The sequence below is a fragment of the Ursus maritimus genome, unplaced genomic scaffold (genome assembly GCF_017311325.1).
Source record: "Ursus maritimus isolate PB19 unplaced genomic scaffold, ASM1731132v1 scaffold_17, whole genome shotgun sequence".
Classification (NCBI taxonomy): Eukaryota; Metazoa; Chordata; class Mammalia; order Carnivora; family Ursidae; genus Ursus; species Ursus maritimus.
In genome coordinates this window covers 50,045,085-50,057,084 of record NW_024424119.1, presented here as the reverse complement: position 1 = coordinate 50,057,084, position 12,000 = coordinate 50,045,085, and the positions used below count along the sequence as shown (strand labels likewise).

The 12,000-nt window shown below is 38.1% G+C and overlaps 1 protein-coding gene and 1 long non-coding RNA gene across 2 annotated transcripts in view; one reads left to right on the top strand and one right to left on the bottom strand.

Moving 5' to 3' along the window:
• NR6A1 (nuclear receptor subfamily 6 group A member 1) overlaps positions 1-12,000 on the top strand; it is a 214,178-nt gene that overhangs the window by 34,531 nt on the left and 167,647 nt on the right. The gene's annotated exons all lie outside the window — the stretch shown is intronic.
• LOC103670331 overlaps positions 3,957-12,000 on the bottom strand; it is a 63,677-nt gene continuing 55,633 nt past the window's right edge. The window contains exon 3 of the long non-coding RNA XR_570546.2: positions 3,957-4,287. This is a non-coding gene — a long non-coding RNA (uncharacterized LOC103670331). The remainder of the gene's footprint in view (positions 4,288-12,000) is intronic.

Genomic DNA, 12,000 nt, shown 5'->3' with positions numbered 1-12,000 from the left:
AATATTCTCAATAATCTCCATATTATCTTTATGAAGTTAATAGTGTTTTATTCCTCTCTCTTTTACAATATTATTATAATACTATTAACAAATGGGCAGAAGGAAAAATTCATCATCTCTGTCTCAGCCACCTAGGGGTTCAAATGAGCATGCCCAGCTGTAACAAGTGATACACTTTAAGACTGATAAGGACCGTATGTGTTCTCTTAAGTTGGTTATGAATGTTGATACTGCAAATTCCATGGCTTCTGACTGGGAAGGAATAACATTTTCTATGTTAATGTCTCATGACTTTTACATATTCAAGTGAGAAAAATAGGGATTTCTCTCCAATGCCTCTTTGGAATTTAGAGGCCCCAATGTCTCCTCTATCTCTCAAATTCTTGATAGGGAAAGCCTGCTCATACTTGCTTATTTTGGAACAAGAAATACCATTGTTGCTGATTTCCCATTGTGGTTGGCAGTGGTTGTAGGTAGCAAGACAACAGGTTGGATGTGTTGGAACATAGATGAGGAAAAAAATCTGACTTTGTCCTATTCAAATGGCTTTTTTCCCCAAACTTTTCTGTGATAGAGCAGATGGGTAGCTATGCTTAGAATATGGGCAGCTGTTCACACTCTGGCTGCCTTCTTATGATTCCTGGGCTTCCTGGAGTCCAATGTTATGGCACAGGTTCAGGCTAAGTTCATTTCTACAAGAAGCATCTCTGTACCCTGCCCATTAGCATAAGCTAGGGACAAGGGCAGTCAAAGGTCAAGAAAAGTTCAAAACAGCATAACCTTTCTGTGCTTCTGTTTCCAAATAACCCCAGTCTGCCCTGCTCCCCGAGTTTTTTCCTCAACCATCGTGTTTACCGTGTAGTTGTAAAACTCAAGAGAACAAGGACTGACTTGATACAAGGGAAGTTAGAGAATAGAAGTCATTGTTGCTTAAAACAGGAGAAATAATTGATTTATGTTTGGGGGCCAATTAGGCTATAAAACAGGAACAGTAAAGGGACCTATAACTTTAGGACAGCTACTTGCTCTGATTTCTGTCCCACAGACAAGGGGCTCCCCAATAAAGGCTGTCAGCTTTTTAAGCTAAATTATTAATTCCTTTCATGCCTCTCAGGGATTGTAAACAGCACATAATACAGGAAAACAATTGATACTGTTCAGTTATTGGCCAGATAGAGGGTCAAAGGGTAAATAGTTGGATTAGCAACAGCTGTTCTTCCTCCTCAAACTTTTGTTCCTTATTATCTATTTCATCAAAGTCGTTCCTTAGTGTTTGGCCTCTAAATAGTTAAATCCATTTCTTTTCTTATAAATAATTATTGATCAAAATTGAAAATGCTCATATTTTAAATCAGTTTCCAAAGTTGAAAATGAGCATTCTTTTTGGAATGTGCTGTGTTGTTTGATGTTAAAGGGTATTAGCCCAACGAAAGTAACTACTTGAAGTTAGATTAGAAGCTTTTTAGCTATTTTTACCAACTGCTTGCAGATCTTGGTGTAGCTTGATTAAAAGAAAAAAAGTTGCCTTTGTTTAAACCGATAGTAGTAGGATAATGCATGTTCATTGTGGGGGAGAAAACTAAAAGAAAAATATAAAGACCCCTGATCCCACCACCTGGAAATGACCATTGTTTCTTATTTGAGATTATGTCCTTCCAGTTTGTGTCTGAGTTTGTTTTTTACATAATTTGGAATCATAATATATGTACGACTGTGTATCTTGTCTCTCCCCTTCCCTCATCATTACATTGTGAGCATTGGTCCCAAGTCATGAAACATTTTTTATAAATATTTTTAATGGCAGGATAATTCATTGTAAGGGATAACTTCACCATGACTTATTTAACCATTCTTCTGTTGGGCATTTAGGTTTCCACGTTTTTCTACATTCCGTAATGCCATGGTACCATGTTTTTGTATAAATTTTTTGTCTGTATTTCAAATGATCCCTTTAGCATATAAACCAAAACTCTTCTGAACTAAGAGCGTGGCCTTTGGCTCAGGATTGTTTGGGTTCTGTTTGGCTTCAATATTTACTAGCTCTGTAATCTTGGCTAAGTTCTTTAACCTCTCTGGGCCTCAGTGTTTTCATCTGTAAAATGGGGACAATAAAAATTTATTTTCTCTTTATAGGGCTCTTGTGAGGATTAAATGAAGTAATACACACACACACACACACACATATTTATATTTACATTTAAAACCATGCTTGGCAAACGATAAACTGTTAAGCATATGCTATTCTAGGCTATGTAACATGATGTTGAAATTCTCGGTCTTTCTGTATTAATGGGCTGTTGTAACTGCACTTTATTCAATTAAACTAGCCTGTGTTTCTTAATGACACAAAGATAAATCATTCCAGATGTTAGCAGGTGTAAGTTACTGCTTCAAGTAAATAGTTCCCTCAGAGGAGCAGAGCTCATATATATATTGCTGACTACTTTGGCCAAGACTGTTCTTTACCATCTGGTTGACTGTTAGGGTGTTTTGGTCTGCTTCCCCCAGCCAGCAGCAGATGACCTCCCAAGTGACCATCTGCCATCCCATTTATTTAACCTCTTAGGAAACTAAAGAAGTTAACCCTCTGCTTATTTAAAACACATACTCAGATTATGTACTCTTTGGTCAGTACCATGCGTATGTTGGGGAAGAAATTCATACAGTTAAAGACCTGACCGTTACTGTTTTAAAAACACTGCATACTTGGGATTCTTGGTGACTCAGACTAAAATATATGTATATATATAAAATCTTTATTGTGTGTTTGTGTGTTTTTAAGATTTTTTAAGATTTGTGTGTTTTTAAGATTTTATTTGACAGAGAGAGAGGGCATGCACACACAAGCAGGGGGAGCGGCAGGCAGAGGGAGAAGCAGGCTCCTCGCTCAGCAGGGAGACCGATGTGGGTCTCGATCCCAGGACCCTGGGATCATGACCTGAGCCAAAGGCAGCTGCTTAACTGACTGAGCCACCCAGATGCCCCTCAAGGAGACTTTTTGTGGATCCTTCAGACTACAAGAGAAGAATGTACTTTTCAGCTTAGAGTCCTCTAGGTTCTGTCCCAAATTCTAATATTCTGTACCATGTCTTAATGGGTTCATTCCTAGTTGTCAAACTGCATGTCACCATTTTTGATCTCAGAAGACTCTTCATGTAAGCTTAAGTATGGTCTGCAGAGAGTGATTTTAAGGCTGGGTGTTAGAGATCAAGGAAGGAAAGAAAATTAACCTTTACTGGGTATTCCTTATGTTCCAGGCATTTTGCATATATTCAGTAAGAATGAGGATTATATCCTATAAAATTATCTAATTTTAAGTTTGACTTTGTAATACCTAATCCATTGTTCTTTTCCTCCCTCCCCACTCTCTTTTTCTCTTTGATATGTGTGCCAAACTATGACAAGCTATGACACAGTTCATGCCCCGAGGGACTCTGGTTTAGTCACGAAAACAGACACAAAGCCTTCTACTACTGCTATTGCTGCATTATCATCATCATAGTAGCAAGTATTTATTATACACTAAATGCTTCACATGCAAGCACTCATAAAACTTGTTTAAAAAGATACTGTCCTCATCTTAAGATGAGAATGTTGAGGCCTGGAGAGGTTAAAAGACTCACTCCGAAGTATATAATGGAGAAGTATCTGAGATTTGAGAGCTGTTTTTAAAAAATTTATTTTATTAAAATTCAATTAATTAACAGTGTATTATTAGCTTCAGAGGTAGAGTTTAGTGATTCATCAGTTGCAGATAACACCCAGTGGTCATTACATCAAATGCCCTCCTTAATGCCCATCACCCAGTTACCACATCCTCCCACCCTCTCTCCTCCAGTAACCCTCAGTTTGTTTCTTATGGTTAAGAGTCTTTTATGGTTTGTCTCCCTCTCTGATTTTATCTTGTTTTATTTTTCCCTCCCTTCCCCTATGCTCCTGTTTTGTTTCTTAAATTCTACATGAGTGAAATCATATAATTGTCTTTCTCTGATTGACTTATTTTGTTTAACTCCTCTTCTATCCTGTCTCTAGTTCTCTTGACTGTGACAAGTCTCAAATGCTAATGGAAGAGCTTAAAGCAGTATAAGGATTTATAACATACATAATGGGTTTTTTTTAAATACAGAAGAATATACTATTTTCTAAGTGTCATTTGGGCTCTTTTGCATATATTAGAATGATTTTGGACACAAAGTAGAATAATTCACTGTTGAATAGGTTCCCAAAGAGATTTCTTCTGTGCCTCAGGTTCAGGGTTATTCCACTATTTTTCAGACAGGTTCTTTCCTGAAACAAATGAAGATAAATTCACAAATCTCCCTTGTTTATCCCTTTATGCCCCCTTTCCTTCACAACACCCTGTTAGTGATTTAGGTATTTCGCATTCATAACTGTTCCAAGAGCCTCCTTCCAAAACTTCAGCTGAATCTGCTAGATCACTGCTAGATCAGGTCTCCCAAATGTGGCCCTTTGCTGGGGAGTTCTCTTCTGATAAGGATTCTTTTGAACAGGGTAGGGGTGGGATGAGTTTCAGAGCTTAGGCTGAGCTCTCATCCCCTTGACCTCTGCCCCTATTACAGAGTTTATACTGACTTGGTAGGGACTCCCTATGGAGCCAAGAGTTTAGGACTTGTTTACAATTGATGAAAAGATAGTTGCATTCAAAGGCTGTTGTTGGGTCCTTGGATAGTCATGGTTCTCTGCCATTATCTCTGGTGTGTGCAGGGAATGCTGGGACATCTGGGTCTGGAGATTTGTAATGGATGACTAAGAAGGAATGAGCGTAAACCAAAGCTAGATAGGTTGCTGCAGTTGTTCTTTCTATAGAAGCGGTATTTGCAGTAACATTTTGAGAACAGGGAAAGATTTGTGTAAACCTGTGCTTTATTTCATTAAAAAAAGCTGAAAGTGGTTTAAATTCCAAGTATGATGATAAGGGAGATGTGTGGGAATTCTTCTCTTCCTTTTTTGATGTCTCATCAGAAAATTTGCTGTTAAGCAAATGTATCAGGTGGTAGAGGGAAACACACTAGATTATTGAAGCCATCTTCTTTAAGAGTTATACGTAGTTTTATAAATTAGTATTTTCTCTAAAAATCTTGTGGTGCTCTATGTATGCTGGGGAGAGTATAGCACGTTAGTCCCAAAAGTCTTCATATACCTTTTCAGGTCGCATTTGATCAACTAAGACCACTTTTTAGCCTCAATACCTGATGGTGCATATCTTTTTTTTTTTTTGTCTAATATTAGTTGTAGATGTGAATCTGGGGGGAAAAAAAAAGCATCTTCCTTTGAAGGGTGCTGACAGTCACTATGAACCGAAATTAAATAAATACATTCTCTGTTGGTAAGCATGGGAAAACAAACTGCATGAATAAGATTGAAAATGAAAATACATGGGGTGCCTGGGTGGCTCAGTTGGTTAAGTGTCTGCCTTTGGCTCAAGTCATGATCCCAGGGTCCTGGGATCCAGCCCCAAGTCAGGCTCCCTGCGTCTCCCTCTCCTTCTGCCTGCTGCTCTCTCTCTGTTAAATAAATAAATATAATATTTTTAAAAAGTGAAAATACAATGTTATATCTTTTTCATCTCAATGCAAAATTCCATGTGCTAAATGTAGTCTGGCCTATGGATGTATTTTGTTTGACTACCAGATGTTTAAATAAAACATTTTAGTTGTCAACATTTGAAACCTGCAAGATTTGCAAAAAAATTTGAAGTTTTGGCCTTCTTGATAAATTGGGACTAGATTTCCCCATGACGTCTGTTGATTGGAACAGAATAGTGGCTGCCCTCTTGATGTGAGCATGTACTCTCAGGTTTGTCACAGACCCAGATGGCCTCCTTCATCCAGTTATGTCTCCTGCGTCTTCTGTAGGCATTTCAGTTTGTAGCTCCTATACTAAAGAATGGTAGTTGTCAGTGCAGATGAAGGTGTGGGAAAGTGGGAACTATTGTGAGTATAATCTAATAATACCTGTCAAAGCTAAAAATGTGTAGGTTTACTTCTGCGATTAGTGTTTAAAATTTAAAAATTAAAAATTACAGATGTAGCAATTCATGTCTCAGTCTTTACCCTTTAAGAAATGACAGATATGCAGAATGTATAGTCAAAATATATTCCTTTCAGCAATTATAATAGCAAAAAATTGGAAACAGCTCTAAGTTTAATAGAGACTCAATTATGCTTATCCATGCAATGGAGGACTACTGTAGAATTGCGAAGGAGAAGGCAGATTTTAGTCTGGAAGAAGGACACACTGAACTGTTTGTTAACAGTATAGAATTTTTGGCCAAATGGGATCACAGGGCAACTTTCATTATTTTAATTTTTAACAAAGCTCTTGTATTAAGAAAAAAATACATATTTTATTTTTTGAGAGAGTGTGTGCATGGGAAGAGGTGGGGCAGAGGGAGAAGGAGGATGTTAAGCAGGTTCCACAACCCAGTGTGGAGCCTGACATGTGGCTCGATCTCATATGAGACCCCGAGATCATAACCTGAGCCGAAATCAAGAGTTGGATGCTTAATGCACTGACCCACCCACGCACCCCAAAAGATTTGTATTTTATTTTATTTTACTTTTTATTCTTTTCTTTTAAAGATTTTATTTATTTATTTATTTATTTATTTATTTATTTGACAGAGAGAGCACAAGCAGGGGGAGCAGCAGGCAGAGGGAGAGGGAGAAGCAGGCTCCTTGCTGAGCAGGGAGCCCCCCACATGAGGCTCTATCCCAGGACCCTGGGATCATGACCCGAGCTGAAGGCAATCGCTTAACCGACTCGACTGAGCCACCCGGGCACCCCTATATTATTTTATGTTCTTAAAGATTTATTTATTTTATATTGAGAGCAAGTGAGCATGTGGGGGAGGAGCAGAGGGAGAGGGAGAAAGTCAGGCAGATTCCGAGCTGAGCATGGAGCCCAATGCAGGTCAGGATCTGATGACCCTGAGATCATGACCAGAGTGGAAACCAAGAGTTGAATGCTTAACCAACTGCGCCACCCAGGCGCCCCAAAAGAGAGATATTAAAAAAAAACAAAAACCTCTAGCTCTCATTTCAGTTGCCATATTTCTAAGGCTGCTATACCAAATTGAGCTACTCACATTCTCTTCCCACCTTAGATCACAGATTTATACATTCAGAATTCTCTTATCTTGAGGTTGCTCTAAGGAAAGGAAATCAGTATCCTCAAGTAGCAGGAACCATCTCGAAGCCTGAGAACAGGGTAAAAGCCTAGAGTAGTATTTGCAGGCTTCTACTTGCAGCTCTCTCACAGTCAAGCTATCAAAATTGGCCTGCTTTTCAGAATCAGGCTTGGCATACCATACGATCAAGAATAAAGGGATCCTTAACAGCTTCTCATTTGATTGTGTTGTCCTGGCAGTTGCGGGAGTACACTGCTGGAAATGACCTTAATGGAAGATAGCATGATGCAGTGGAAAAAAAACATGAGTGAGAGTTTGCATCTTGGCTTTTGCCACTTCTTTGGTTGTTCTACCGAAGTTTTTTCATCCATACAACAGTAATAATCCCTGTTAGGGGTTGTTTAAAAAAATAAGTGAGGTAATATGTATGTGAGTTCTCCAGCATCTAGCTGCTTTAGCCAATCGTCTATGTTTCTTCTCTGCTGAAATATGTGACGAAGGGTTTCTAACTTTTTTGGTTAATATTCAGTGAGCATTTACTGTATGCTAATGGTTTTAAAACATTATCTCATTGTTGCAATTCTTACGATGTTTTCAACTCTTGTTCCCTCCATTTTACAGATGAAGAAACTGACAGTTTAACACTTGGCCAAGGCCACACAGCTGGTAACTGGCAGAGCTGGAGCTTGTGTGATTACAGAAACAATGTACTTTTTATCTTTTTAAAGTAGTGGTATGATTTACATACAGTGAAATGCACAGATATTAAGTATAAGGTTCAAGCACTTTTTACAAATGCATGTGCCCTTGTAATCCATGTTCAGTCAAGATACAGAACGTTGTCATCCCTTCAGAAAATTGCCTTATGCTTTTTTCTCAGTCGATTGTACTGTTCTACCCCAAGAAGCATTAACTTCTGATCTCTGTCATGGTAGATTGGTTTTGCCTGTTCTAAAATGTCATATAAATGGAATCATACAACAGGTGCTCTTTTGTCTCTAGTGTTTTACAGCATAATGTTTGAGACTTCCCATGTCGTTCCAGGTTTTAGTAGTTTCTTATTATCGCTAAGTAGTATTCCATTGACTCTATCACAGTTTATCTATAACGCCTGTTGATAACCTGGGCCGTTTCTAGTTTTTGGCCAATATGAATAAAGCAGCTGTGAAAACTCTTGTATAAGGTTTTTTGTGGCTATATGTTTTTATTTCTATTAGACATATATCTAGGAATTGTTGGGTCATATGGTAGATGTATGTTAAGCTTTATGAATTGCCAGTTTCCCAAATTGTTAATGTATTTTATAGTTCCAGTAGTGTAGGAGTTCTAGTTGTTCCACATCTTTGCAAGCATTTTGTGTTGTTAACTTTTAAATTTTAGTCATTCTAGTGGGCATGTAATGGATTTATTTTTTTTAAGATTTATTTGAGAGAGTAAGCACGAGTTGGGGGAGGGACAGAGGGAGAGAATCTTCCAGGTCAACTCCCTGCTGAGTGTGGAGCCCTATGTGGGCTTGATCCCGTGATCCATGAGATCATGACCTGAGCCAAAACCAACAGACGCTTAACTGACTGAGTCACCCAGGTGCTCCATTAATTTGCATTTCCTTAATGACTAATTATGTAGATCACCTTTTCATGCTCTTATTGGCCATTCATAGCTCACCTTTTAGAAGTGTCCATTCAGGGGTGCCTGGGTGGCTCAGTTGGTTAAGCATCTGCCTTTGACTCAGGTCATGGTCTCCAGGTCCCTGCTCAGCAGGGAGTCTGCTTTTCCCTCTGTCCCTCCTCCCGCTTATATGCTCTCTCTCCCTCTCTCAAATAAGTAAAATCTTAAAAAAAAAAAAAGTGTCTATTCAAAGTCTTTTGACTATTAAAATCATGTTCTCTGTCCTATTGAGTTGTGTGTTTTTTTAAATTAGGATACAAGTCCTTCATCAAATATGTGGTGTGAATATTTTCTCCCAATCTGTGGCTTTCCGTTCTACTTTATGTTTTTTTTATTAGCAGAAGTTTTACATTTCTAGGAAGTCTAATTTATTAATTTTTTCTTTTATGGTTAATGCTGTTTGTGTTCTAAGAAATCTTGGCATAACCTGAGGTTGCGAAGTTGGTGTTCTGTGTTTTCTACTAGAAACTTTTTTTAGTTTTTACATTTATGTCTATAACCCATCTCAGAATTTTTGTATGGTATGAGATAGAAGTCCAGGTCTTTCTATAATGAATATTCATTTGTTTTAGCACCATTTGTTGAAAAGACTTTCCTCATTGAATTTTTTGATGCATTTGCTGAAAAATAATTCGGTATTTTATGTATGAGTCTTTTTATAGATTGTATTCTCTTCCATGAATCTATTTATCTTTTTACCAGTACTGCAATGTCTTGAATACCGTAGCTTTATAACATTCTCTAAATCAGGCAGTGGTAGTGTTCCAACTCCATTTTCCCTTTAAAGTTGTTAAGGTTATTTTGGCTCTTCTAGTGTGTTTTGTTTTTCATTTCCCTATATATTTTAGAATCAGTTCATCAATTTTTTCTTTTTTAAACAAAGAAGCCTCTTGAGATTTTGAATGGATTGTATTGATCCTATCAATTTGGGAAGAGTTGCTGTTTTAGAACTGAGTCTTCTATGAATTTAGTGTATCTTTTCACATGTTTAGAACTTATTTGTTTTTTCTCATGAAGTTTTTGAAAGATTAGTGTTGAGATCTAGTATATGTTTCTTTAAACTTATCCTACTTTTTTTTTAATGCTATAGTAAATGGTATTATTTTAAAATGTTGTTTTCCCATTGTTTGTTGCTAGTATAGAAAAGCAATTGATTTTTGTATATCGAATTTGTATCATATAACATTGTTAAGTTTGTTTCCTAGTTCTAGTAACTTTAAAAAATAAATTCCTTGGGACTTTTTATGTGTATATCTGTGAATAAAGACAATTCTACTTCTTCCTTTTTGATGTTTATGAGTTTTGTTTATTTTTATTACCTTATTGCATTGGCTAAGATTTCCAGTCTAATAGTAGATAAAAGTGGTGAGAATGACATTCTTGTCTTCTTTTTCTCTTATATTTAAAAGTTGTGATAAAATACACATAACATTTACCATTTTTTAAATGTACAGTTTAGTGACATTAAGTATATCCATATTGTTGTGTAGCCATCACCAGAACTCTTTGATCTTGTAACACTGAAACTCTGTACCCATTAATAATAGGAGCCCATTCCCCTAGCCTTTGGCAACCACCATTCTACTTTCTGTCTCTTGTGAATTTGACTATTCTAAGTATCTTATATAAGTGGAATCATAGTATTTGCCCTGTTGTGTGTGGCGGCTGCTGCTGCTTTTTTTTTTTTTTTTTAAAGATTTTATTTACATTTGAGACAGTGAGAGAGAGGGAACACTAGCAGGGGGAAGGGGCAGAGGGAGAGGGAGAAGCAGACTCTCTGATGAGCAGGGAGCCCAACTTGGGACTCGATCCCAGAACCCTGAGATCATGACCTGAGCTGAAGGCAGACACTTAACCGACTGAGCCACCCAAGTGCTCCATGTGTGGCTTCTTTTACTTAGCATAATGTTTTTGAGGTTCATCCATGTTATAGCATGTGTCAGAATTTCCTTTTTTTTTTTTTAAGGCTGAATAATAGTCCACTGTGTGTGTGTGTGTGTGTGTGTGTGTGTGTGTGTACACATTACATTTTGTCTATGCGTTCTCTGTTGATGGACACTTGGGTCACTTACACCTTTTGGCTATTGTGACTAAAGCTGCTGCAAATGTGAATGTGCAGATATCTCTTCAGGTCCTTATTTTCAATTTTTGGGGGTATATACCCAACACTGGTAATTCTATTTTTAATTTTCTGAAGAGCCACCATACTGTTTTTTACAGTGGCTTTATCATTTTACGTTCCCACTAGCAGTGCACAACAGTTCTAATTTTTCTACATCCTCACTTTCTGTGTTTTTGATAGTAGCCGTCCATATGGGTGTGAGGTGATACTTCGCGTGTGTGTGTGTGTGTGTGCGCACGTGTGTGTTTTAAAGATTTTATTTACTTATTTGACAGAGACAGCGAGAGAGGGAACACAAGCAAGGGGACTGTGAGAGGGAGAAGCAGGCTTCCCGCTGAGCAGGGGGCCCAATATGGGGCTTGATCCCAGGACCCTGGGATCGTGACCTGAGCCGAAGGCAGACACTTAATGGCTGAGCCACCCAGGTGCTCCTCTCATTGTGGTTTTAATTTGCATTTCCCTAATGAGTAATGATGTTGAACGTCTTTTATGTGCTTATTGGCCATTTGCATAACTTCTTTGGAGAAAAGCCTATTTAAGTCTTTTGTTCATTTTTAAACAAGTTTTGTTGTTCTTTTGAGTTGTAAGAGTGTTGCGTTTTGTTTTGTTTTGTTTTTGGGGGATGGAGCAGAGGGAGAAGGAGAGAGAATCTTTTTTTTTTTTTTTAAAGATTTTATTTATTTATTTGACAGAGATAGAGACAGCCAGTGAGAGAGGGAACACAAGCAGGGGGAGTGGGAGAGGAAGAAGCAGGCTCATAGCGGAGGAGCCTGATGTGGGGCTCGATCCCATAACGCCGGGATCACACCCTGAGCCGAAGGCAGACGCTTAACCGCTGTGCCACCCAGGCGCCCCAGGAGAGAGAATCTTAAACAGGCTCCATGCCCAGTGTGGAGCCCAAATCGGGGCTTGATCTCACAACCCTGAGATCATGACCGAGCCAAAATCAAGAGGCTTGACCGACTGAGCCACCCAGGCACCCCTTATAAGTTGTAAGGGTTCTTTATCTGTTCTGGATATTAATCCTTCATCACATATATGATTTGCAAATATTTTCTTC